Source organism: Hylobates moloch, unplaced genomic scaffold (assembly GCF_009828535.3).
Source record: "Hylobates moloch isolate HMO894 unplaced genomic scaffold, HMol_V3 SCAFFOLD_11, whole genome shotgun sequence".
Classification (NCBI taxonomy): domain Eukaryota; kingdom Metazoa; phylum Chordata; class Mammalia; order Primates; family Hylobatidae; genus Hylobates; species Hylobates moloch.
In genome coordinates, this window is record NW_026652286.1 from 36,857,779 (window position 1) to 36,880,814 (window position 23,036).

Sequence of the window (23,036 nt, forward strand, 5' to 3'; positions counted from 1 at the left end):
TGATCCTACTTATGTTATAGATTACCAGAATCTTCTTTTCCACTGGCAAGGAACTAAGCACTTCATTCAAGGCCGGCGACATCTACAAATTAATCTCAGAATTTTTGGAGGAGTGGAAAGAATGTATATACTGTTTTCATAATTAAGTGGTTCTGAGCTGGCATATAATGAGCAGTCCTCTTTATGTCAGAGTCCAGTCAGAAAAACAAACAAAAAAAAGCCACACTAGGTATTTCAATGGAGGAAATTTATTTATTACAGGGAAATTGGTCATACAGGCATTAGAGGGCTGAAAAGCAAAATACAAAGGCTGAAAAAGCAAAAGTCATCTAGAAATAATAAATTCAGGAAGCAGCTACCACCTCTAGGGCTGGAGGAACAAAATGAAAAATATGAAGTAACCAGAACTTAGAAGCCCAGAATTGCAACCACAATCTTTGTGGAAGGTAGAACCATCTGGCTGCTGTTTGTAATCTCTGAGCAGGTACAGAGGGAATCACTGAGGCTGATTCCAGTAGTGCTGAAAGAAGCTGAAGGCTAGAACCAACTGCCACTGCTGGGGGAAGTGCCTCTAGGTGAAGAAGCATTGCTGGTCCTGTAAGCAACATTAACAAGAACAGAAAAAACAGGAAGCATGTTCTCCTCTCCTTCTGCCTCCCAGTCTCTCTCTAGTGACCCCTATTGGCAGAACTGAACAGGAAGCAAGCTTACAAAGAAGTCAGAAACAGTTTGAGGACAACTAGCCCCATCAATTACAGGGAAGAGTACAGAAGGTAGATTTAGAGGTGAGGGGCAATAGGTAAATGACTTGCACAGATGGTGTTCATGCTCAATGTTTCTCTTCTGAACAATTTTCAGATTTGGTGTTAAAGCACCTTCTGGCCAGGCATGGTGGTTTATGCCTGTAATCCCATCACTTTGAGAGGTGGGTTGGGTGGGGATTGCTTGAGGCCAGGAGTTCAAGACTACCCTGGGCAACATAGAGAGATGCTCATCTCTATTTAAAAAAAAAAGAAAAGGAAAAGGGGACCCAAGGCCATATATCTGTTTCATTCCTAGAAACTCTCCACAGTGTCAGAGGAAGACTGCAAATCCAGTAGTCCTACATTCACAGATAATTCCTAGCCTAGTAAAAATAGAGAGAAACAGAAATAAACAACAATATTAGTTTGAGTAGCTGGAGAGGATCAGAGGAGTAATTATTCTTTGCTCTACTCTCAACCCCAGAAATTAAAAGAATAATTGTAGTATTTTCATAAATAAGAAGTAGTTTGCTAGTCACTGACTTACATCACAAACATTAGACACTATAATTCTCAATGTACCTCAGTTACCACATCTGAAAAAAAAATGATGATAATAATATCTACCTCACACCAATCTCTTCAGAAATCTTATAGGGTGACATTACTGTGGATTACATTGAGTTGGCAGGCTAAGTATCTGTTAAAGATTAGTATAAACCTGATGTCAAAGCTGGAGGACAATAGACCATGAAAACAAAAGAAGAAATCTCTGGCAAATCTCAATTACAAATATGAATTTTTAAATTATAAATAATGTATTACCTAATTAAATCTAACATTATAATATTTTTTAAAATCAATTCATCATGACACAGTAAGATTTATTCTAAGAATGTCAGGATGCCTCAACACTGGGAAATGTATAATGTAATTAATTACATAAACTCAGACTGAAGGAGAAAATCATGTGTTCATCTTGGTAAATGCTAAAAACAGCATTGTAAAGATTAAATACGTATTACTAATTTTAAAAAGAGAAACTCCTTCACAAAGAATTATTAGAAGCCTACATAAAATATCATGCTTTCATGATAAAACACTGGAAGTATTCTCACTAAAGTTAGGAACAAGACAAGGATACCTGCTGTGTCATCTCCAAGTTTAGACTATAAGTTGTAGACAATGAGATTTGATAAGAAAAGTAATTAAGAGGTACCAATATGAGAAAGGGAAATATTATTTACAGCTGAAATTTTAGAATAAGATATTTAGTAAAGAATGGGCAAATACAAGATGAACACACAAATTTGTGGAAATATACAACCCTCCTAGATTCAATCAGGAAGAAATAGAAACCTGGAACAGACCAATAACAAGCAGTAACAATGAATCAGTAATTTTTAAAAATTGCAACAAAAATAAGTCCAGGACCAGATGGATTCACAATTGGATTCTATCAAACATTCAAAGAAGAATTGGTACCAATCCTACTGAAACTATTCCAAAAGTAGAGAAAAAGGGAATCCTCCCTAAGTCATTCTGTTAAGTCAGTATCATCCAAATACCAAAACCAGGAGCCGATTTAACAAAAAAAGAAAACTACAGACCAGTATCCCTGATAGACATAGATGCAAAATCCTAAAAAAACAAAAACAAAAACTAGCTAACTAAATCCCATCACATATCAAAAGATATGATCAAGTGGGTTTCATACCAGAGATGCAGGAATGATTTAATGTATACAAGTCAGTAAATGCGATACACTACAGAAACAGAATTAAAAAAAAAAAATCATAGGATCATCTCAATAGATGCAGAAAAAGCATTTTATAAAATCCAGTATCACTTTATGATAAAAACTCTCAACATAGAAGGGACATAACTCAAAGCAATAAAAGCCATGACGACAAACTCACACCGAACATAATACTGAATGGGGAAAAGTTGAAAGCATTCCCCCAAGAACTGGAACAAGACAAAGACGCCACTTTCACCACTTCTATTCAACATACTACTGGAAGGCCTGGCTAAAGAAATCAGACAAGAGAAAGAAATAAAGGGCATCCAAATAGAAATACAGGAAATCAAACTGTTGCTGTTCACTGACAATATGATCGTATAACTAGAAAACCCTAAAGACTCATCCAAAAATCTCCTAGATCTGATAAACGAATTCAGTACAGTCTTAGGATACAAAATCAATGTACACAAATCAGTAGCACTGCTACACACCAACAACCAAGCTGAGAATCAAATCAAGAACTCAATCCCTGTTACAACAGCTGCAAAATACAATACTCAGGAATATATTTAACCAAGCAGGTGAAAGATCTGTACAAGGAAAACTATAAAACATTGCTGAAGGAAGTCATAGATGACACAAACAAATGGAAACACATGTCATACTCATGGATGAGTAGAATCAATATTGTGAAAATGACCATACTGCCTAAAGCAATCTACAGATTCAATGCAATTCCCACCAAAATGCCATCATCATTCTTCACAAAACTAGAAAAAACAATTCTTAAATTCATATGGCACCAAAAAAGAGCCCACATAGGCAAAGTAATACTAAGCAAAAAGAACAAATCTGGAGGCATCACATTGCCTGACTTCAAATTATACTATGAGGCTATAGTTACCAAAACAGCATGTTACTGGTATAAAAATAGGCATGTAGACCAATGGAACAGAATAGAGAATCCAAAAATAAGACCAAATGTTTACAGCCAAGTGATCTTTGACAAAGCATACAAAAACACAAACTGGGGAAAGGATACTCTATTCAATAAATAGAGCTGGGGAAACTGGCAAGCCACCTATAGAGAATGAAACTGGATCCTCATCTCTCAGCTTACACAAAAATCAATTCAAGATGGATCAAAGACTTAACTCTAAGACCTGAAACCATAAAAATTCTAAAGGATAACATCAGAAAAACCCTTCTATACATTGGCTTAGGCAAGGAATTCATGACTAAGAACCAAAAAGCAAATGCAACAAAACAAGAATAAATAAATGGGACCTAATTAAACAAAGAGCTTCTGCACAGCAAAAGAAATAATCAACAGAGTAACCAGACAACTCACAGAGTGGGAGAAAATATTTGCAAACTATGCATCCAACAAAGGACTAATAACCAGAATCTAGAAGGAACTCAAACAAAGAAAAAAAATAAGCCTATTGAAAAATGGGCAAGGAACATGAATAGAAAATTCTCAAAAGAGGATATACAGGCTGGGTGTGGTAGCCTATAATCCCAGCACTTTTGGAGTCTGAGGTAGGTGAGTCACTTTGAGCTCAGGAGTTCAAGACCAGCCTGGGCAACATGGTGAAAATCTATCTGTACAAAAATTAGCCAGGTATGGTGGCTCATACCTGTAGTCCCATCTACTCAGGAGGCTGAGGCTGGAGGATCACTTGAGCCCAGAAAGCAGAGGTTGCACTGAGCTGAGATCATACCACTGTACTCCAGCTTGGGTAACAGAGCAAAACCCTGTCTCAAAAAAAAAAAAAAAAAAAGGAGGCAATAAACATATGAAAAAATGTTCAACATCACTAATTATCAGGGAAATACAAATTAAAACCACAATGAGATATCACTTTAATCCTGCAAGAATGGGCATAATTTAAAAGTCAAAACTCAATAGATGTTGGTGTGGGTATGGTGAAAAAGGAACACTTTTACACTGCTGGTGGCAATGTAAACTAGTACAACCGTTGAGGAAAACAGTACAGAGATTCCTTAAAGAACTAAAAATAGAACGACCATACAATCCAGCAATCCCACTACTGGGTATCTACCCAAAGGAAAACAAGTCATTATATGAAAAAGACACACGTACACATGTTTATAGCAGCACAACTCGCAATTGCAAAAATGTGGAACCAACCTAAGTACCCATCAACCAATAAGTGGATAAAGAAATATGGTGTATATATACACCATGGAATACTACTCAACCATAAAAATAAATGAAATAATGTCTTTTGTAGCAACTTGGATGAAGCTGCAGGCCATTATTCTAAGGTAGGTAACTCGGGAATGGAAAACTAAATATCATATGTTCTCACTTACAAGTGGTGAGGAGCTAAGCTAGGAGGATACAAAGGCATAAGAATGAATTAACAGAATTTTGAGACTTGGGGTGGGGGAAGGGTGGGAGGGGGATAAAAGACTACATATTTGGTACAATATACACTGCTCAGGTGGCAGGTGCACCAAATCCCAGAAATCACCACTAAAGAACTTGTCCTGTACTCCAAAAACAATTTAAATGTTTTAAAATTAAAACTTTTAAAAAAAAGATCAACACACAAAATTCAGTAACTAGGGACTTTCATCTGCCCATACTGGCAGAGTACCTTGGTTATACTAACCCTCATTTAGATAACAATAATAAAATCTGGAAAAAAAATTAAAATTATTTAAAGGCACTGGAGGCTGGGTGTGGTGGCTCACACCTGTAATCCCAGCACTTTGGGAGTCTGGGGGCAGCAGATCACCTGAGGTCAGGAGTTCAAGATCAACATGGTGAAACACCGTCTCTACTAAAAACACAAAAAATTAGCCAAGCATGGTAATGCATGCCTGTAATCCCAGCTACTCATGAGACTGAGGCATGAGAATTGCTTGAACCCAGAAGGCAGGGTTGCAGTGAGCCAAGATTATGCCACTGCACTCCAAACTGGGCAACAGAGTGAGACTTCATCTCAAAAAATAATAATAAAATAAAATAAAGTGCCTTACAAGTAAGTGCTTAATAAGGTGACAAGGGGAATTGTTTATGGCCAGGAGTTGGAGACCAGCCTGGGCAACATAGCAAGACCCTATCTCTGTGAAAAATAAAAACTTAGCCAGGCCTGGTATTGTATGCCCATAGTCCTAGCTACTTGGGGGACTAAGGCAGATGGATCCCTTGAGCCCAAGACTTTGAGGCTGCAGCAAACTATGCACTCTAGCCTGGGTGATAAAGATAGACCCTGTCTCAAACCACACACACACACACACACACACACACACACACACAAAACATGACACCTCCAAAGGTACACAATAATTCTCTGATAACAGATCTGAAAGAAAAGGAAATTTATGAAATGCTTGAAAAGAATAGAGAAACTCAGTGAGTTACAAAAGAACACAGGTAAAAAATAGAAATCAAGGAAACAATTTATGATCTGAATGAAAAATTCAACAATGCAATAGATATCATTTAATAAAAAACAAACAGGTGGCCAGGTGCGGTGGCTCACGCCTGTAATCCCAGCACTTTGGGAGGCCAAGGTGGATGGATCGTGAGGTCAGGAGATCAAGACCATCCTGGCTAACACGGTGAAACCCCGTCTCTACTAAAAAATACAAAAAAATTAGCTGGGCGTGGTGGTGGGCGCCTGGAGTCCCAGCTACTCAGGAGGCTGAGGCAGGAGAATGGCATGAACTCAGAGGCGGAGCTTGCAGTGAGCTGAGATCATGCCACTGCACTCCAGCCTGGGTGACAGAGCGAGACTCCGTCTCAAAAAAAAAAAAAAGAAAAAACAAACAGAAATCCTGGAACTGAAGAATTCAATGAATAAAATTAAAAATACTATGGACAACTTCAACAATAGACTAGATTAGGCATAAGAAATAATTTCTGGCTAGGCAGACTGGCTCATGCCTGTAGTCCTAACACTTTGGGAGACCGAGGTGGGCAGATCACTTGAGGTAAGGAGTTCGAGACCAGCTGGGCCAACATGGTGAAACCATGTCTCTACCAAAAATACAAAAATTAGCTGGGCGTGGTGGCACACACCTGTAGTCCCAGCTACTCAGGAGGCTGAGGCAGGACAATCACTTGAACCCAGGAGGCGGGGGTTGCAGTGAGCTGAGATTGCACCACTGCACTCTAGCCTGGGTGATAAAGTAAGACTCCATCTCAGAAAAAAGAAAGAAAGAAAGAGAGAGAGAGAGGGAAAGAAAGAAAGACAGAGAGAAAGAAAGAAAGAAGAAAGAAAAAAAAGAAAGAAAGAAAGAGAAAGAAAGAGGGAAGGAAAGAAAGAAAGAGGAAGGGGACAGGGAAGGGGAAGGGGAGGGAATTTCTGAACTTGAAGACAGCTCAGAAAAAAAAAAATGAAGGAAGCCTACATAACATATAGAACACCATAAAGTGACCAAATGTTCAAATTCTGGGAGTTTCAGAAGGAAGAGAAATGAGCAAAGGCATAGGAAATCTATTTAACAAAATAATAGCTGACAACTTCCCAAGTCTGGCAAGAGATTTAGACATCCCAGATACAGCTCAGAGATCCTCAAATAGATTCGACACAAAAAGGTCTTCTCCAAGACATATTATAGTCAAACTATCAAAAGTCAAAGACAAACAGAGCATTCTAAAAAGAGCAAGATAAAAGCATCAAGTCACAATATAAGGGAATCCCCATCAGTCTAACAGCAGATTTCTCAGCAGAAACTTTACAGGCCAGAAGAGAATACAATGGTATGTTTAAAGTGCTGAGAGAAAAACACTATTAGCCAAAAATACTAAACCTAGCAAAGCTGTCCTTCAAAAATGAAGAGAAATAAAATGCCAGACAAGCAAAAACTGAGGGAATTCATCACCACTAGACTGGTCCTACAAGACAGGCTTAAGTCAGTCCTATATCTGAAAGCAAAAGGACAATATTTGCCAACAAGCAAACACATGCAAATGTAAAACTGGTACAGTAGATATATAAATAGAAAAAGAAGTCAAATATTACTACTACAGAAATCCACTAAACCTCAATGGTAAACAGTGAAAGAGGAAGAAAGGGAAAAAGGATATATAGATAAGCAGAAAACAACAAAATGACAGAAATAAGTTCTCACATATCAATAATAACTTTTGATTTGTGTTTGTTTGTTTGTTTTTAGACAGTCTCACTCTGTTGCCCAGGCTGGAGTGCAGTAGCCTGTTCTCGGCTCACTGCAACCTCCGCCTCCCATGCTCAAGCAATCCTCCCGCGTCAGCCACCTGGGTAGCTGGGACTACAGGCACACACCACCATGCCCAGCTAATTTTTGTATTTTTTGTAGAGATGAGGTTCTGCCAAGACATCCAGGCTAGTCTCAAACTCCTGGACTCAAGCAATCTTCCCACCTCAGATAAAGAATAATGTTATCTCCATTATCTGGCAAAAGGCTTTACTCAATTGGATGCCCAATAAAGAAAAAAAATGTTGATGAAAGTGAACAAATAAAAATGGAATAGGGAGTTTCCTACCACTCATTGATTGTTACGGTACCAGTTGAATTAATATATCACATTAACAGTTGCATCACATCAAAAAAACTATATGATTATCTCAACAGATGTAGATAAGCATTTGATCCCCTCACAATAAAAACTCTCAACAAATTAGGCACAGGAGGAACATACCAAAACATACTAAAGGCCATATATGACAAACCCACAGCTAAATCTACTCAATGAGAAAGGCTGAAAGTCTTTCCTCTAGGAACTAGAACAAGACAAAAATTCTCACTTTCACCACACTTATTCAACATAGTACTGGAAGTCTTACCCAAGCAATCATGCAAAAGAGAGAAATAAAAGGCATCCCAAATTGAAAAAGAGGAAGTGTGGCCAGGACCGTGGCTCACACCTATAATCCCAACACTTTGGGAGGCCAAGGTGGGCAGATCAGCCGAAGTCAGGAGTTCAAGACCAGCCTGGCCAACATGGCAAAACCCCGTCTCTACTAAAAATACAAAAATTAGCCAGGTGTGGGGTGGCATGTGTCTGTAATCCCAGCTACTCATGAGGCTGAGGCAGTAGAATCGCTTGAACCCGGGAGGCAGAGGTTGTAGTGAGCAGAGATCGCGCCATTGCACTCCAGCCTGGGCAACAAGAGCAAAACTCTATCTCAGGAAAAAAAAAAGAGTAAAAGAGGAAGTCAAATTGTCCCTCTTTGTAGACAACATGATCTCATATATAGAAAAACCTAAAGATGCCACCAAAAAACTTTTAGGACCAATAAATGAAATCAGTAAAGTTGCAGGATACAAAATCAACATACAAACATCAGTAGCATTTTTATATACCAATAACAAACCAGCTGAAAAACAAATCAATAAAATAATCCCATTTACAATAGCTACAAACAAAATGCCTAGGAATAAATTTAGCCAAGGAAGTGAAAGACCTCTACAAGGGAATTTATAAATTACCAATGAAAAAAATTGAAGAGGACACAAAAAAAATGGAAAGACATCTCATCCTTATGAATTGGAAGGATTAATATTGTTAAAACGGCCATACTACTCAAAGCAATTTACAGATTCAATGCAAGCCCTATAAAAATACCAATTACATTCTTTACAGAAATAGAAAAAAAAAAAATCCTGGGCTGGGCACGGTGGCTCATATCCCAGCACTTTGAGAGGCCGAGGCAGGTGGATCACAAGGTGAAGAGATAGAGGCCATCCTGGCCAACATGGTGAAACCCTGTCTCTACTAAAAATACAAAAATTAGCCGGGCATGATGGCAGGTGCCTATAGTCCCAGCTACTCAGGAGGCTGAGGCAGGAAAATCACTTGAACCTAGGAGGCAGAGGTTGCAGCGAGCCAAGATTGCACCACTGCACTCCAGCCTGGTGACAGAGAGAGACTCTGACTCAAAAAAAAAAAAAAAAAAAAAAAAAAATCCTAAAATGCATATGGAACCAAAAAAGACCCTGAATAGACAAAGCAATCCTAAGCAAGAAGAACAAAGCTGGAGGCATCATACATACAAAAATCAATTCAAAATGAATTAAAAAACATAAACTTAAGACCCAAAATTATAAAAAATACTAGAAGATAATATAGAGGAAATGCTTCAGGGACATTAGTCCAGGCAAAGATTTACGGCTAAAACTTCAAAAACACAGGCAACAAAAACCAAAATAGACAAATAGAACAATATTAAACTTCAACAAAGGACTAGCATCTAGAATATGTAAAGAATTCTCATGCCTATAATCCCGGTACTTTAGGAGGCCAAGAAGGGAGGACTGCTTGAGACCAGAAGTTCGAGACCAGCCTGAGCAACATAGTGAGACTCTGTCTCTAAAAAAATACAAAATTAGCTAGGCATCCTAGCTACTTCGGAGGCTGAAGCCACAGGACCATTTGATCCCAGGAGTTTAAGGTTCCAGTAAGCTATCATTGCACCACTGTACACCGGCCTGGGTGGCAGAGCACGATCCTGAACCCCCACCAAAACAAAAAAAATTCCTAAAACACAACAGTAAAAAAAAAAAAAATCCAATTAGAAAATAAACAAAAACAAAAGACATGAAGAGACATTTTATCAATTAAGATATACAGATGGCAAATAACACATTAAGAGATGTTCAACATATTAGCCATGGGAAAAATACAAATTAATACTACAGTGAGATATCACTATGCACCTATTAGGATGGCTAAAACATAAATCGTAACAATACCAAATATTGGCAAGAACGTGGAAACACCTGATCATTCATACATAGCTAATGGAAATGTAAAATGGTACAGCCAAACTGGAAAATAGTTTTTCAATTTTTTAAAAAGTTAGACATGCAATTATCATCCACTATACCATGCATATAATTGCACTCTTAGGCATATATCCTGGAAAATGAAAACTCTTGTTCACACAAAACCTGTACCCAAAAGTTTATAGCACCTTTATTCATAATAGCCAAAAACTGGAAATAACCAAGATGTCCTTCAACATGTGACGAGTTAAACAAATTGTGGTATACCCATACCATGGAATACTGATCAGCAATAAAAAGGAATGAACTATTGTTACATTATCTGGGTGAATCTCCAGAGAATTACGCTAAGTGAAATAACTTCAATCTCAAAAAGTTATCTAATAATGTATGATTCCATTTATATAACACTCTCTGTCGCCCAGGTTGCGATGCAGTGGCATGATCTCAGCTCACTGCAACCTCTGTCTCCAGGGTTCAAGCAATTCTCCTGCCTCAGCCTCCTGAGTAGCTGGGACTACAGGTGCTGGCTAATTTTTTGTATTTTAGTAGAGATGGGAGTTTCACCATGTTGCCCAGGCTGGTCTCAAACTCCTGAGCTCACACAATCTGCCTGCTTCGGCCTCCCAACATACTGGGAATACAGGCATGAGCCACTGTACCTGGCCTATATAACATTCTTGAAATGGCAAAACTACAGAAATGGAGAACAGATTAGTGGTTGCCAGGGGTTAAGTGGGAGTGGCAGAGAAATGAGTGTAACTATAAATGGACAACACCAGAGATTCCTGAGGTGATGGAAATTCTCTTTATCTTGATTGTATCAATGTCAACATCCTTGTTGTGATATTGTACTGGAGTTGTGTAAGATTTTACTACTGGGGAAAAGTGAGTAAAGGGTACATGAGATCTCTCTGTATTATTTCTCCCAACTGCATGTGAATCCACAGTTATCTCAAAATAAACTGTTTAAATTTTTTTAATCTAAGAGGTAAAAAAGAACTGCAAAAAGTAAGAGCAATTTTGGGAGTGGAAAGTAGGAAGGGAATCAAAACAAGAATGGCAGAATGTTGATCACTGTTGAAACTTTGGGGTGGGTACGTGGCAGTTCATAACTATTCTGTTTACTTTGTATATGTTTGAAATCTTCCATAATAAAAGAAAAATTAAATTATCAGGTAAGATACAGAAAAAATATTAATAATAAATAACTCTTCTCTCATCAATAATTAACTATTAGAAAATAGAACTTTACAATTGTATTCATGATACAAACCATAACTATAAAATAACAGAGAATTAACTTTGTAATAAACGTTAAGACTCAGATAAAGAAAATTACATAAATATACTGAAAATCCTAAAAAAAAAAAAAAAAAAAAAGACAAAAGCAGACCTAAATGGTGGCCTAAATAAATGGAAAAACACACGATGATCCAGACTGAAAAGACTCACTACTATAAAAATGCCAACTCTCCTACATTTAATCTATAATTCTTAACCAAAATCCCAGTGTTATTATTTATAGAGTCTAAAATGCTTATTCTAATGTTACTATTGAAGAAAAAATGCACAAGATTTTGCCCTGAAATTCTGGGGGGAAAAAAGAATGAGGGAAAACATTGTATATCAGATATCAAGATAGATTATGCAGTTGCAGAAAATAGTAAAAATTAAATAATGCAATATTAATACTGAATTAGGCAACTGGCACTGTCTAGAAATAGAATCAAGAATTATGAATGTTTGATATTTTTGAAAGATGGCATTTCAAATTACTGGGATTAAAATGAACTAATTAGCATATTTGAAGCAACTGGCTAAACATTTGGTAAAATAATAAAATAGGTTCCTTTCTCACAGCTATTCAGAATGCACCTCACAAGGATTAAAGAGCACTTGATGCTTTTAAAAATAGCAGAAACAATATGAGGACACTATTTTATAATCTTAGGGTAGGGGTAGTAGAAGAGTTTCCTTCTTAAGAAGACACAAATCCCAAAAGTCATAAATGTGTGAGGCAAAGTAGCAAACATCTGCCTCTGGCTAGCCACACGGTCCACCCTTGCTGTGAAGAACGTTTGCTTATTCTGCTTGTCAGCATAAACTTCCCAAACCCCTGACTCAGTGACTGAGCTCAGCTCTCTGGAAAAATGCTTGAAGACCATAAGCAGGATAGAGCAGTTTCCCATGTCTGAATCACTGCATTTTTGGAAAAGATAAGTTCAATGAGCCCTTGCCTTTTCCTATCCATAAGATAACATCTGACAGGATTAATGAATATACCTCTGTAATCCATAACCAGATGTACTCTCGCTCCTGGACTTTGATGAGATTTTGCTCTAATGTAACCTCTGAGCACCTTTAGGTAACTTCCGAGCACATGCAGAACCTCCACCGCCTGTATAGAAGCTGAGGGCTGAAACGCTGCTTTGGAGCAGTCTAACAGAGACTCTCTGAAAGACTCTCCCAGGTTGCAATGCTCAGTAAGACTCTGAATAAAACTAACATTGTAACTTCTGAGAATTAACTAACGTTAATTCTTTAAAAGCCTGACTTTTTAAAAATTATTTAAAAGCCTGACAAATGAAAAGACTGATTTCATAATTTTATTTTTTTTTTTTTGAGACAGGGTCTTGCTCTGTCACCCAAGCTGGAGTGCAGTGGTGCCATCATGGCTCACAGCAGTCTCAACTTCCTGGGCTCAAGCAATCCTCCCCACTCAGCCTCCCAAGCAGCTGAGACTATGGGTGTGCACCACCACACCAGACTTGATTTCATAAATATTAAAAACTTTTTCTTCAGCAAGAAAAAAGATACAAATGTAACAGCAAGGTGGGAAACATACCTAACCCAGTATTCATAATGAAAATATTTTAAGAGATTTTACAATCAAGACACAGACCAGCCTGGGCAACTTAGTGAGATCTCATTTCTACAAAAAAATGGAAGTAATAAATAAATAAAAATCAGCCAGACATGGTGGCATGCGCCTGTAGTCCCAGCTACTTGGAAGGCTGAGGCAAGAGGATCACTGGAGCCCAGGAGATTGAGGTTGTAGTTAGTCATGACTGCACCACTGCACTCCAGCCTGGGTGACAGAGTGAGACCCTGTCCAGAAAGAAATAAGAAAGGAAGGAAGGAAGGAAGGAAGGAAGGAAGGAAGGAAGGAAGGAGGGAGGGAGGGAGGGAGGGAGGGAGGGAGGGAGGGAAGGAAGGAAAGAGAAAGAAAGAAAGAAAGAAAGAAAGAAAGAAAGAAAGAAAGAAAGAGAAAGAAAGAAAGGAAGGAGAGAGAGAGAAAGAAAGAAAGAAAGAAAGAAAGAAAGAAAGAGAAAGAAAAAAGAAGGAAGGAAGGAAGGAAAGAAAGAAAGAAAGAAAGAGAAAAGAGAAAAGAAAAGAAGGAAAGAAAGAAAGAGAGAAAAAGGTGAGAAAGAAAGAAAGAGAAACAGAAACTCACCCCATAGGGAAAATGGGAACATCTCTGAACAGGCAGTTCACAGAATAAATGTAAATGGTTGATAAACTTACAAAAAGATGCTCAACCTCATTAGTAGTTAAGAAAATTAAAATGAGTTTTTAATCTTCATGGCAAAATTTAGAAAGACTGATACTATACAAAGCAATGTTGACCATAGGAGAAAGATACTCTTGTGTGCTGTTTATGGAAGTGTACATTGGTAAGGCTTTCTGGGGTACAATTTAATACATATCTTTTCAGCCTGAAAGTTTAAGCCATGTTAGAAATCTACAGAAGTACACACACAGATGTGCAAAGATGTATATACAGGACATTCACTGTAGCATTGTTTCTAATGTTGAAAAATTAGAAACAACTCAAGAATCTTTTCATAAGGGAATGATTAAATAAATCAACTGGAAAACTATGCACCTATTAAAAAGAAAGATTTACATGCTGACATGAAAATTTCTTCAAGGCATATTGATAAGGCCAAAATATTATAAATATTTTATAAATTGTGGAATAATTTATGAAATATTTATATCAGTCATATACACTAATATGTATACATATACATCTGGATATATAAACAACAATTAACTGGTTACCTTTGGTTAGTGAGGAGTATGGGATGGGAGGACACAAAATGAGAACTTTTTTGTGGTATGCTCAATTCTGCAAGCAAAAAAAAAAATCACAATAAGAATGATTTCTTGTGAAATGTTTGTAATTACAGTTTTTTGTTATAGACTACATGCTACATAGGAGGCACGCAAAGCCTCGAAGTAATGATACTGCATAAATTCAAGGCACTGATATTATCATACTCATTATTATTGTCAGCATTCTTATCCTCCACAACCATCAACACCGATATGCCTTTCATCAGAGAAATTTAAATAAGATTTACAAATGGAAGTTCATTTAATCATAGAGCACACCTTTGAGGAAAAGCTATAATTCCAAAATACAGACATAATAAATGACTTGCTCAGAGTCTCAAACAAGTCAGGAAATGATCCAGAGCCAGGATTCCACTCTCGTACAAATAAATATATATACTGGCTCTCAACACAGTGCTATAAATAACCCCATCCGCTGGCATTTCAGTCTCTCCCCAAGTAATTGAGTGTTTAAATGACTTGTAAACCTTCACTTTGGCTTTAAAAATTGTCTATATCTAGCATTCTTTTTAAAGGGGTGGCTTTTAAAAGTTTAACATCAACCTTCCCGAGAAAGTTAAGGAGTAAGATTAATTTTCACCTTCTTTAAGAGGGCAACTCTGGAAGAACATACTATTTTTCCAAATGACAGTTCTGACTATATTATTTAGCCCAAGATCAATAACTTAGCAGAAGTACTCTGTAACTGCATTATCCCAATCCTGAAAACTTTCTTAAGAAAAGTATAACAGACACTGATCTGAATCAGGAAAACTGATCCAAGCACTGCCTATTCCAAAAACTGTATGTTGCATATAGTTTTGCATAAACCCATCAACTTCTCTAAACCTCAGATTCCTCATTCCTTGTAAATAGGGATGAGAATACCTCCCTGCTTAATTAAATAAGTTGTCTCAAGTTTCAAACGAGAGCGAGATTGTGAAGGTACTCTGTATAAGTTCCAGACAAATGATTATTAATGGACCAGGTGCAGTGGCTCACACCTGTAATCCCAGCACTTTGGGAGGCCAAGGTGAGCAGATCACTTGAGCTCAGGAGTTTGAGCCCAGCCTAGGCAACACGGTGAAACCCCATCTTTACCAAAAATACAAAAAAAAAAGCTGGGAATGGGGGTGGGCACCTGTAGTCCCAGCTACCAGGGAGGCTGAGGTGGGAGAATCACTGGAGCCCAGGAGGCGGAGGTGGCAGTGAGCCAAGGTTGTGCCACTGCACTTCAGCCTGGGCGACAGAGTGAGACCTCATCTCAAAAAAATTATTTTAATTAAATTATTATTATTTGAAACTTGGGTTCTCAATACAAGTAAACCTGTCCTTCTCCCCGAAAATACAAGAAAGTGTCTGATTTGTAATATTCAAGCCTCTCAATTTGGGGCCCAATAATTAGTTTATTTTCTAGACCAACAGTTTCAACTGCAGTGTCTAGAAAAGGAGTATATGACATTTATTTGTGAGGTGTGTCATGATTTCATGATTTAAAGTAACAAAGTGATTAGCCTTTTATAAATCAAAGAGAATTACACTAGAGATGTTGCAATATCTGCCACAGTTCTTTTCTGAGTGAACTGCCCTCCTACACCTTCTGCTGTACCTGCTGTACATACCAATCCTGCCTTTTTGTTTTTTTTGAGACGGAGTCTCGCTCTGTTGCCCAGGCTGGAGTGCAATGGTTCAATATCAGCTCACTGCAACCTCTGCCTCCTGAGTTCAAGTGATTCACCTGCCTCAGCCTCCTGAGTAGCTGGGACTACGGGCGTGCATCACTACACCCAGCTAATTTTTGTATTTTTAGTAGAGACAGGGTTTCACTATGTTGGCCAGGCTGGTGTCAAACTCCTGACCTCAGGTGATCTGCCTGCCTCGGCCTCCCATAGTGCTGGGATTACAGGCATGAACCACTGTGCCTGACCTTTTTTTTTTTTTTGAGACAGTCTCGCTCTGTCACCCAGGCTGGAGTGCAATAGTGTGATCTCAGCTCATTGCAACCTCCACTTCCTGGGTTCAAGCGATTCTCCTGCTTCAGCTTCCGGAGCAGCTGGGATTATAGGCTTGCACCCCATCATGCCCAATTAATTTTTGTATATTCCTGCTCTTTTTTTTAACCACAACCAGATCTGGATTAAAAGGTGAGCAGTTGGGGAGTTGCCCAAATCATGTATCTGAAAGGGGCACTGAAATATCACTGGAATAATCAGTAACTATAGAGCCAATTAACATTTGCATAGGCAAATTCTTACACAAGTAGAGGAATATAGATTTTTTCCTGCTTCAGGGAAGTGGAAACTAAAAACAATAGTATTAATCTTTCAATCTAAATAACAGAGGGAGGCTCTCTAGAAGAAAATGATGTTTATTTGGGAATAAAGCATTCCAGTGGGAATATGTGTGCCATACTAAACTATGTGCGCCATACTAAACTATGTGCACACTCAGGGAGGTAAGGGAAGACAGGTTTTTAAAGGAAAAAATGTGGAGAATTATAATAATTATTTTGAGATAATTATCTTTGGCTACAAAGATCAGTAACAAGGGTGACACCAGTCCAAGATGGCACAGGGAGTTGCTGGGGAGATGTCCTTGAAGAAGTATTTTTTGTGTAAGATTTTGACAGCGTTTGTGCAAGGTCGTGGTTTTGCAGTGTTTTGTGACAGGTTTTGTTAGCAGGCATCTGTGCATGAGAATGCTCTCTTAATGGCCTTCCTGGGTTCTATTTGTCTGGGTTTTTTTTGTTTGTTTTTTGTTTTTCCCCCACACTAGTGACTCTATCTTGATTCTGACAATTTTCACAAACCTAACAGTTATTGGATTTGTTTTTGTTGTTGTTTGAGACAGGGTCTTGCTATGTTTCCCAGGTTGGTCTGGAACTCCTGAATGGCATAAAATGTTACAAGGGATTGCATCTGAAGAAGGAGCCAAGAAATGTTTTTTTGTTATTGTCTGTAATACTTTTAGTTCTACTTGAATTTTTAAACTCCATGCTTGCACTGCTTGGATAAAAATTAAAATTAAAACAAAACAACAAAAAGAATACCTCAAACTTGGGCCTTTAAGCCAGAACAAGTAAACTACACATCACAAGACCACTAGCTAACGAGAGGGAGCTCCAGACATTCCTGTCCATAGTTGCCTTACTTCCCACCTAGCACGGTCACTGTGTAACACTGAAAACAAATTTTAAAAGCAAAACCACTTTTGGGTCCGTGTGGTGGCTCATGCCTGTAATCCCAGCACTTTGGGAGGCAGAGGCGGGCAGACTGCCTGAGCCCAGGAGTTTGAGAGCAGCCTGGGCAGCATAGCAAGACCCTGTCTCTATAAGAAGAAAAAAAGAAAAGCAAAACCAGTTTAATGAAAACCTTAAATGCCCAGTTAAAGAGTTGATCACCCCAACAATGGGATAACTTTGAGTAAAAAAATGACTTTAGGCTGGGTACAGTAGCTCATACCTGTAATCCTAACACTTCGGGAGGCTGAGGCAGGAGGATCACTTGAGCCCAGTTCAAGACTACCCTGGGCAACATGACGAGACCTCATCTCTACAAAAAATATAAAAATTAGCCTGGTGTGGTGGTGCGTGCCTGTAGTCCTAGCTACTTGGGAGGCCGAGGTGGGAGGATCACCTGAACCCAGGAGGTTGAGGCTGCATTGAGCCATGATGGCACCACTGCACTCCAGCCTGAGCAACAGTGAAACCTCATCTCAAAAAAAAAAAGACTTTAATGTCTGTATGTTAGATAAAGTGCTTTTCTGTGTGCAGGATAAATTTGATAGAGATTGGCTGGTAGCTAAGAGATTGGTTAAGGAAATTGATAGTAAGCCTAGAGTGATGGCAGAAGAATTGGAGAGAAAAGTTAGTCTTAGAGATTAGAACAATGGAGGACTTTTTCTTGTTATTATTATTTTATGTATTATTTACGCATTTTTTTATTTTTATAGAGATGGGGTCTTGCTATGTTGCCCTTGTGTCAAACTCCTGGGCTCAGGCAATCCTCCTGCCTTGTCCTCCCAAAGTGCTAGGATTACAGGCATGGGCCACCATGCCTGGCCAAGGACTTCTTGGTGGCTGATCAAATATAAGGGGCAAGGAAAGGAAATTTAGTAGGTATCTCTCACTTTTCCATCTGCCCAGAATCCCTTCTTTTAGGCACTGCTCACTCACCTGCTCCATGAAATTCTGGTGGCACAGAAAACTCATGTCCTCAAAACTGAAGGAGACATGTCTCCCAAGTTGGCCATTCAGAGCACTCCTTGACTGGCCAGTGTATTTACTTCACAGATGTAACCCCAAAATGAACGAAAACTTTCTTCCAATGTAGTTGGGGGAACATGCTTTCTCTATAAGTTTTGGGATGTCAGAGGCCACCATACTGCCATGCAGATAGGGCCTATCAAGAGATAAAGAGTCAGACATGGCTGGGCCTGGTGGCTCACACCTGTAATCCCAACACTTTGGGAGGCTGAAGCAGGAGGATTGTTTGAGCTCAGGAGATTGACATAGGCCTGGGCAACATGGAGAAACCCCGTCTCTACAAAAAAATACAAAAAAAAATTAGCCAGGCGTAGTATAGTATACGCCTGTATGTAGTGTACGCCTGGCACCTGTAGTCCCAGCTACTTGCGCAGGGCTGAGGTGGAGGATTGCTGGAGCCCAGGAGGTCAAGGCTGCAGTGAGCTGTGATGGCACCACTGCACTCCAGCCTGGATGACAAAGTGAGACCCTGTCTCAAAAAAAAAGAAAAAAGTTAATAATTGACATTAGTTTGTTTATTCATAGGCAAAATATATTGAAATTGTAAAATTGTATTTCACAAGCCTTTAAGCTGAATGTATAAATATTATGTCTATTTATAAATCTCATAACTTTTGTATAAAAACATGGACAATCACTTTCACTTATGCTCTGCTATGGTCTAATTTAACAGACTAAATATTCCTTAAATATTTAACATCATTTGCATAATCAACTAATCACATTTTCTTAGACATTTTAAACTACAATTACAAATGTAATATATCTAACATCTAGCCAGTGAAATTTTTATAAACACATAACTCTTGCAAATATAATACCAATAAACCAATCATACATGTGGTCATGAAATTCTCTTAAATGTTTTATATATCTCGAAGGCTGACAAAGCACACAACACCCCAATAATGATAACTTTCACAAAAATAATGAAACTATATTAATTTGCCATCTTTATATTAAAGGTTCCAAATTGTGGCCAACATGAAGATGCGCCACTCAGACATTCCTTCAAGCAAGGACTCTGCCCTGCTTGGGACCTCAGCTGCAGTCATGCCCTTCCCAGGGCAGCCCACATCTAGTAACTGAGGGAGGATAGGAGGACTATAAAGTTAAGGGTGATACACTCTAACCTACAATACTGGCTACATAGTTTTCTGTCTCATCATCTGCTTCTGGAAAACCTAGTGCAACACAAATTAACTCATAAAACCAACGTGAACACAATTGTCATCTCAGATGTCCTACAGCAACTGAGGCTGCAAATTTGGGGTTTCAGTTACAATTCATGTTACTACTTCCAGCGATTATTTGACTTGAGCCACAGGTTAACAAACTTATTCCTTTTTTTTCCCCAAGAACTGAGAGAGGTACTGAGTCCTTTTTAATGGTGAGGCTCAGCCTCCTTACCTAATACATTACCGTAATATTATTCACAATAGTTTTCTGCCTAATACAAATCAAGTATGCACATAAACACAGTTTGTAGTTCCCACAACCAGCATCACACCTAATCCAGGTTCTGCCACTAATTAGTTCTTGGAACTGGGGCAAGTTATTTACCTCTTTGTGCTTAATTTCCTTATCTGTAAAATAAGGTTAATCATCTGATAAAATTGTTGTGAACAGTAAAAGACTTAATACATTTACAAGTGTATAGGCCAGACCTGGTGGCTCATACTCATAATCCCAGCACTTTGGGAGGCCAAGGCAGGTGAATCATTTGAGCCTGGAAGTTCGAGATCAGCCTAGGTAACATGGCAAAACCCCATCGCTATAAAAAAATAAAAAAATTAGCCGGACATGGTGGCATGCACCTGTAGTCCCAGCTACTCAGGAGGCTGAGGTGGAAAGATCATTTGAGCCCGGGAGGTTGAGGTTGCATGGTGCCAAGATCATGCCACTGCACTCCAGCCTGGGCAACAGAGTGAGACCCTGACTCAAAAAAACAAAAACAAAAACAAAAAAAGTGTATACAATAGCTCCCTGGCCTACATTATGTATTCAATAAATGCTAGCTATGTATTACTGGTTTGAGTTCCACATTGTCTGTATTTTTTCTTATCTGTCTCATCAATATTCTATAATAATTTGATAAAACGATTACAAAAAAAGTTAAGTTTCATGAACTTTAATTATGAGACACTTCAGATTTGGGGCCCTATAATCCATTCTCACACTGCTATAAAGAAATACCAAGACTGGGTACTTTATAAAGGAAAGAGATTTAATTGACTCAGCTGCTCATGGCTGGGCGGCCTCACAAAATTTTCCAATCATGGAGGAAGGGGAAGCAGGCACGTCTTACAGGGCAGGTCTTACATGGCTGCAGGTGAGAGACAGCATGTGAGACCGCAGGAAGAACTACCATTTATAAAACCATCAGATCGCGTGAGAATTCACTTACTGTCAGAACAGCATGGGAGAAACCGTCCTCATAATCCAATCACTTTAATCCCTCCATACGTGGGAATTAAAATTCAGTATAAGATTTGGGTAGGGACACAGAGTCAAATCATATCAGGACCTAATTCCTAAACTTATTTAAACACTATTCTGCCTAACAGTTTAATATTTTGGGTTTTCCCTCTTCATGAAGATGTAAACTAGATGTGTAAAGATTGATGTTTCCTGTCCTATCACAAGGACAGGAAAACCAAACACCACATGTTCTCACTCATAGGTGGGAATAGAACAATGAGAACACCTGGACACAGGGTGGGGAACATCACACACCAGGGCCTGTCGTGGGGTAGGGGGAGGAGGGAGGGATAGCACTAGGAGATATACCTAATGTAAATGACAACGAGTGCAGCACACCAACATGGCACATGTATACATATGTAACAAACCTGCACGTTGTGCACCCTAGAACTTAAAGTATAATAATAATAAATAAATAAAAAATAAAAAAAAGATTGGTTTCGGAGCACATATGTAAAAGGTTTTTCTAAAATATGAAACATGAAAATATATTATTCCAATATTATTCTGAAGCGAGACAACTCCTGCAATTACAAAATAAAATCCTTTGCTCTTCAAGCAAGACTGTACCCCCTTCCCAAAAACGATTTATGCATTTATGGTTAAAGTTCAAATGAAGCTGATTTAACAGAAATAATTTAAAAATAATAATGAGAATATATGGACAGCTTACTACAGGGTGAGATGATGTTGTAATTGACTTTAAAACATTTGGAACTAAATGTCAGTCCTAGGAAATTATGCACTCCTGTAAATTGTGTTATTAAGGGTTAGGTTTCTTTCAACACTTTAGATATTTGATCAGAAGCATATTTAAGAAAAACGAAAGCTGCCCTTGCTTTTGACCCCAAGTTGGGAATTTTCCATCATTGGTGCAGTACCTGAAAATACGATCCAATCTTCATTTAGTCATTTGTACGGAGTCTGGAAAGGCTAAAACATCGCAAATAATAGGACCCACTCGTACTTTCCCTCCTTAAGAAGCGTATCTATTTCAAGGTGCCTATTTGGAAAAACAGACTCCAGGTCTCCACCACAGAACTTAACACAAAACCAAAGCACACAACCCGCAGCCTTTGGCTGTGGTGTTTTTGAAAACAAGGAAGGGCACAGAACCATGGCTTAAAATACCCAAAAGCTGCAGCCCACAAAAAAAGTATTTCAGGGCGGGTTGGCCGTCCCCTGCAGGCAACGCTCGGTGCAGGCGGCCGGGCGTTCCTGCGGGGAGGGCGCCACTGGGATGCAAAGATATCAAGCAGACTTTCAGCTTGCCCGTGGACGCTGCGGGGCCGCTTTCCCTATCCAGTCCTGTTCCGCTGCTCCCCAACATACCCCGGGCCACCCAAGAGGTCTGGCGGGGTCTGCGCCGCATCAGCGCCCGCTCGTCAGGCCTAGCCCTCCGCACAGCCAAGGCCGACCAGACCCCTAGACACTCCGTCGTCGGGTGTGGGGCGGAGAAGCAAAGGGCGAGTTTTCTTCCCAGATTCCAGTGGGAACCAAGAAAAGGAGTTGGCAGCTGTGTAAATGACCTGGGGTGCGGCCTCCGGGAACAAAAGAGGTGGCAAATGCACAGCAGCCGAGGTTCTTCGTGCTCCTTTGGGGCCACTACGAATCCCCGTGAATCACCCCAGTCCGGGCAGAGGGCCAGAAATGATGAAAATGCAGATTCATGGGTTCCACTCCAGCCCTACAAGATCACCAACCGTATCTGGCAGTACCCAGGAATCTGCATTCTCGACAAGCGTCCGCGCCGACGGGGCTAGTGAAGTTTGAGAACAATTGCTTCCTATCCAGCCGCTCGGCTATCACCGAGATAGAACGGCAGCTGCGGCTGCGGCTGCGGCTGCGGCTGGGCCGCGCCTCAACCGAGCTTGGTCCTTTCCTTTGGTTCCGCCCCGCTGCTCAGCGCGGATTGGTGACGGGACGCAAA

General features: G+C 39.3%; 1 long non-coding RNA gene across 2 annotated transcripts; it reads right to left on the reverse strand.

Moving 5' to 3' along the window:
• Window positions 1-232: 232 nt before the first annotated feature.
• Window positions 233-22,938, reverse strand: LOC116476512 (uncharacterized). Of its 2 annotated transcripts, none has more exons than XR_009215645.1 (4): window positions 22,810-22,938; window positions 21,988-22,109; window positions 14,305-14,371; window positions 233-1,126 (listed from the first exon to the last, which is right to left on the reverse strand). It is a non-coding gene; the product is annotated as an uncharacterized LOC116476512 (long non-coding RNA). The 2 variants fall into 2 exon arrangements; XR_009215646.1 differs by lacking the exon at window positions 22,810-22,938 and adding an exon at window positions 22,636-22,800.
• Window positions 22,939-23,036: the final 98 nt, after the last annotated feature.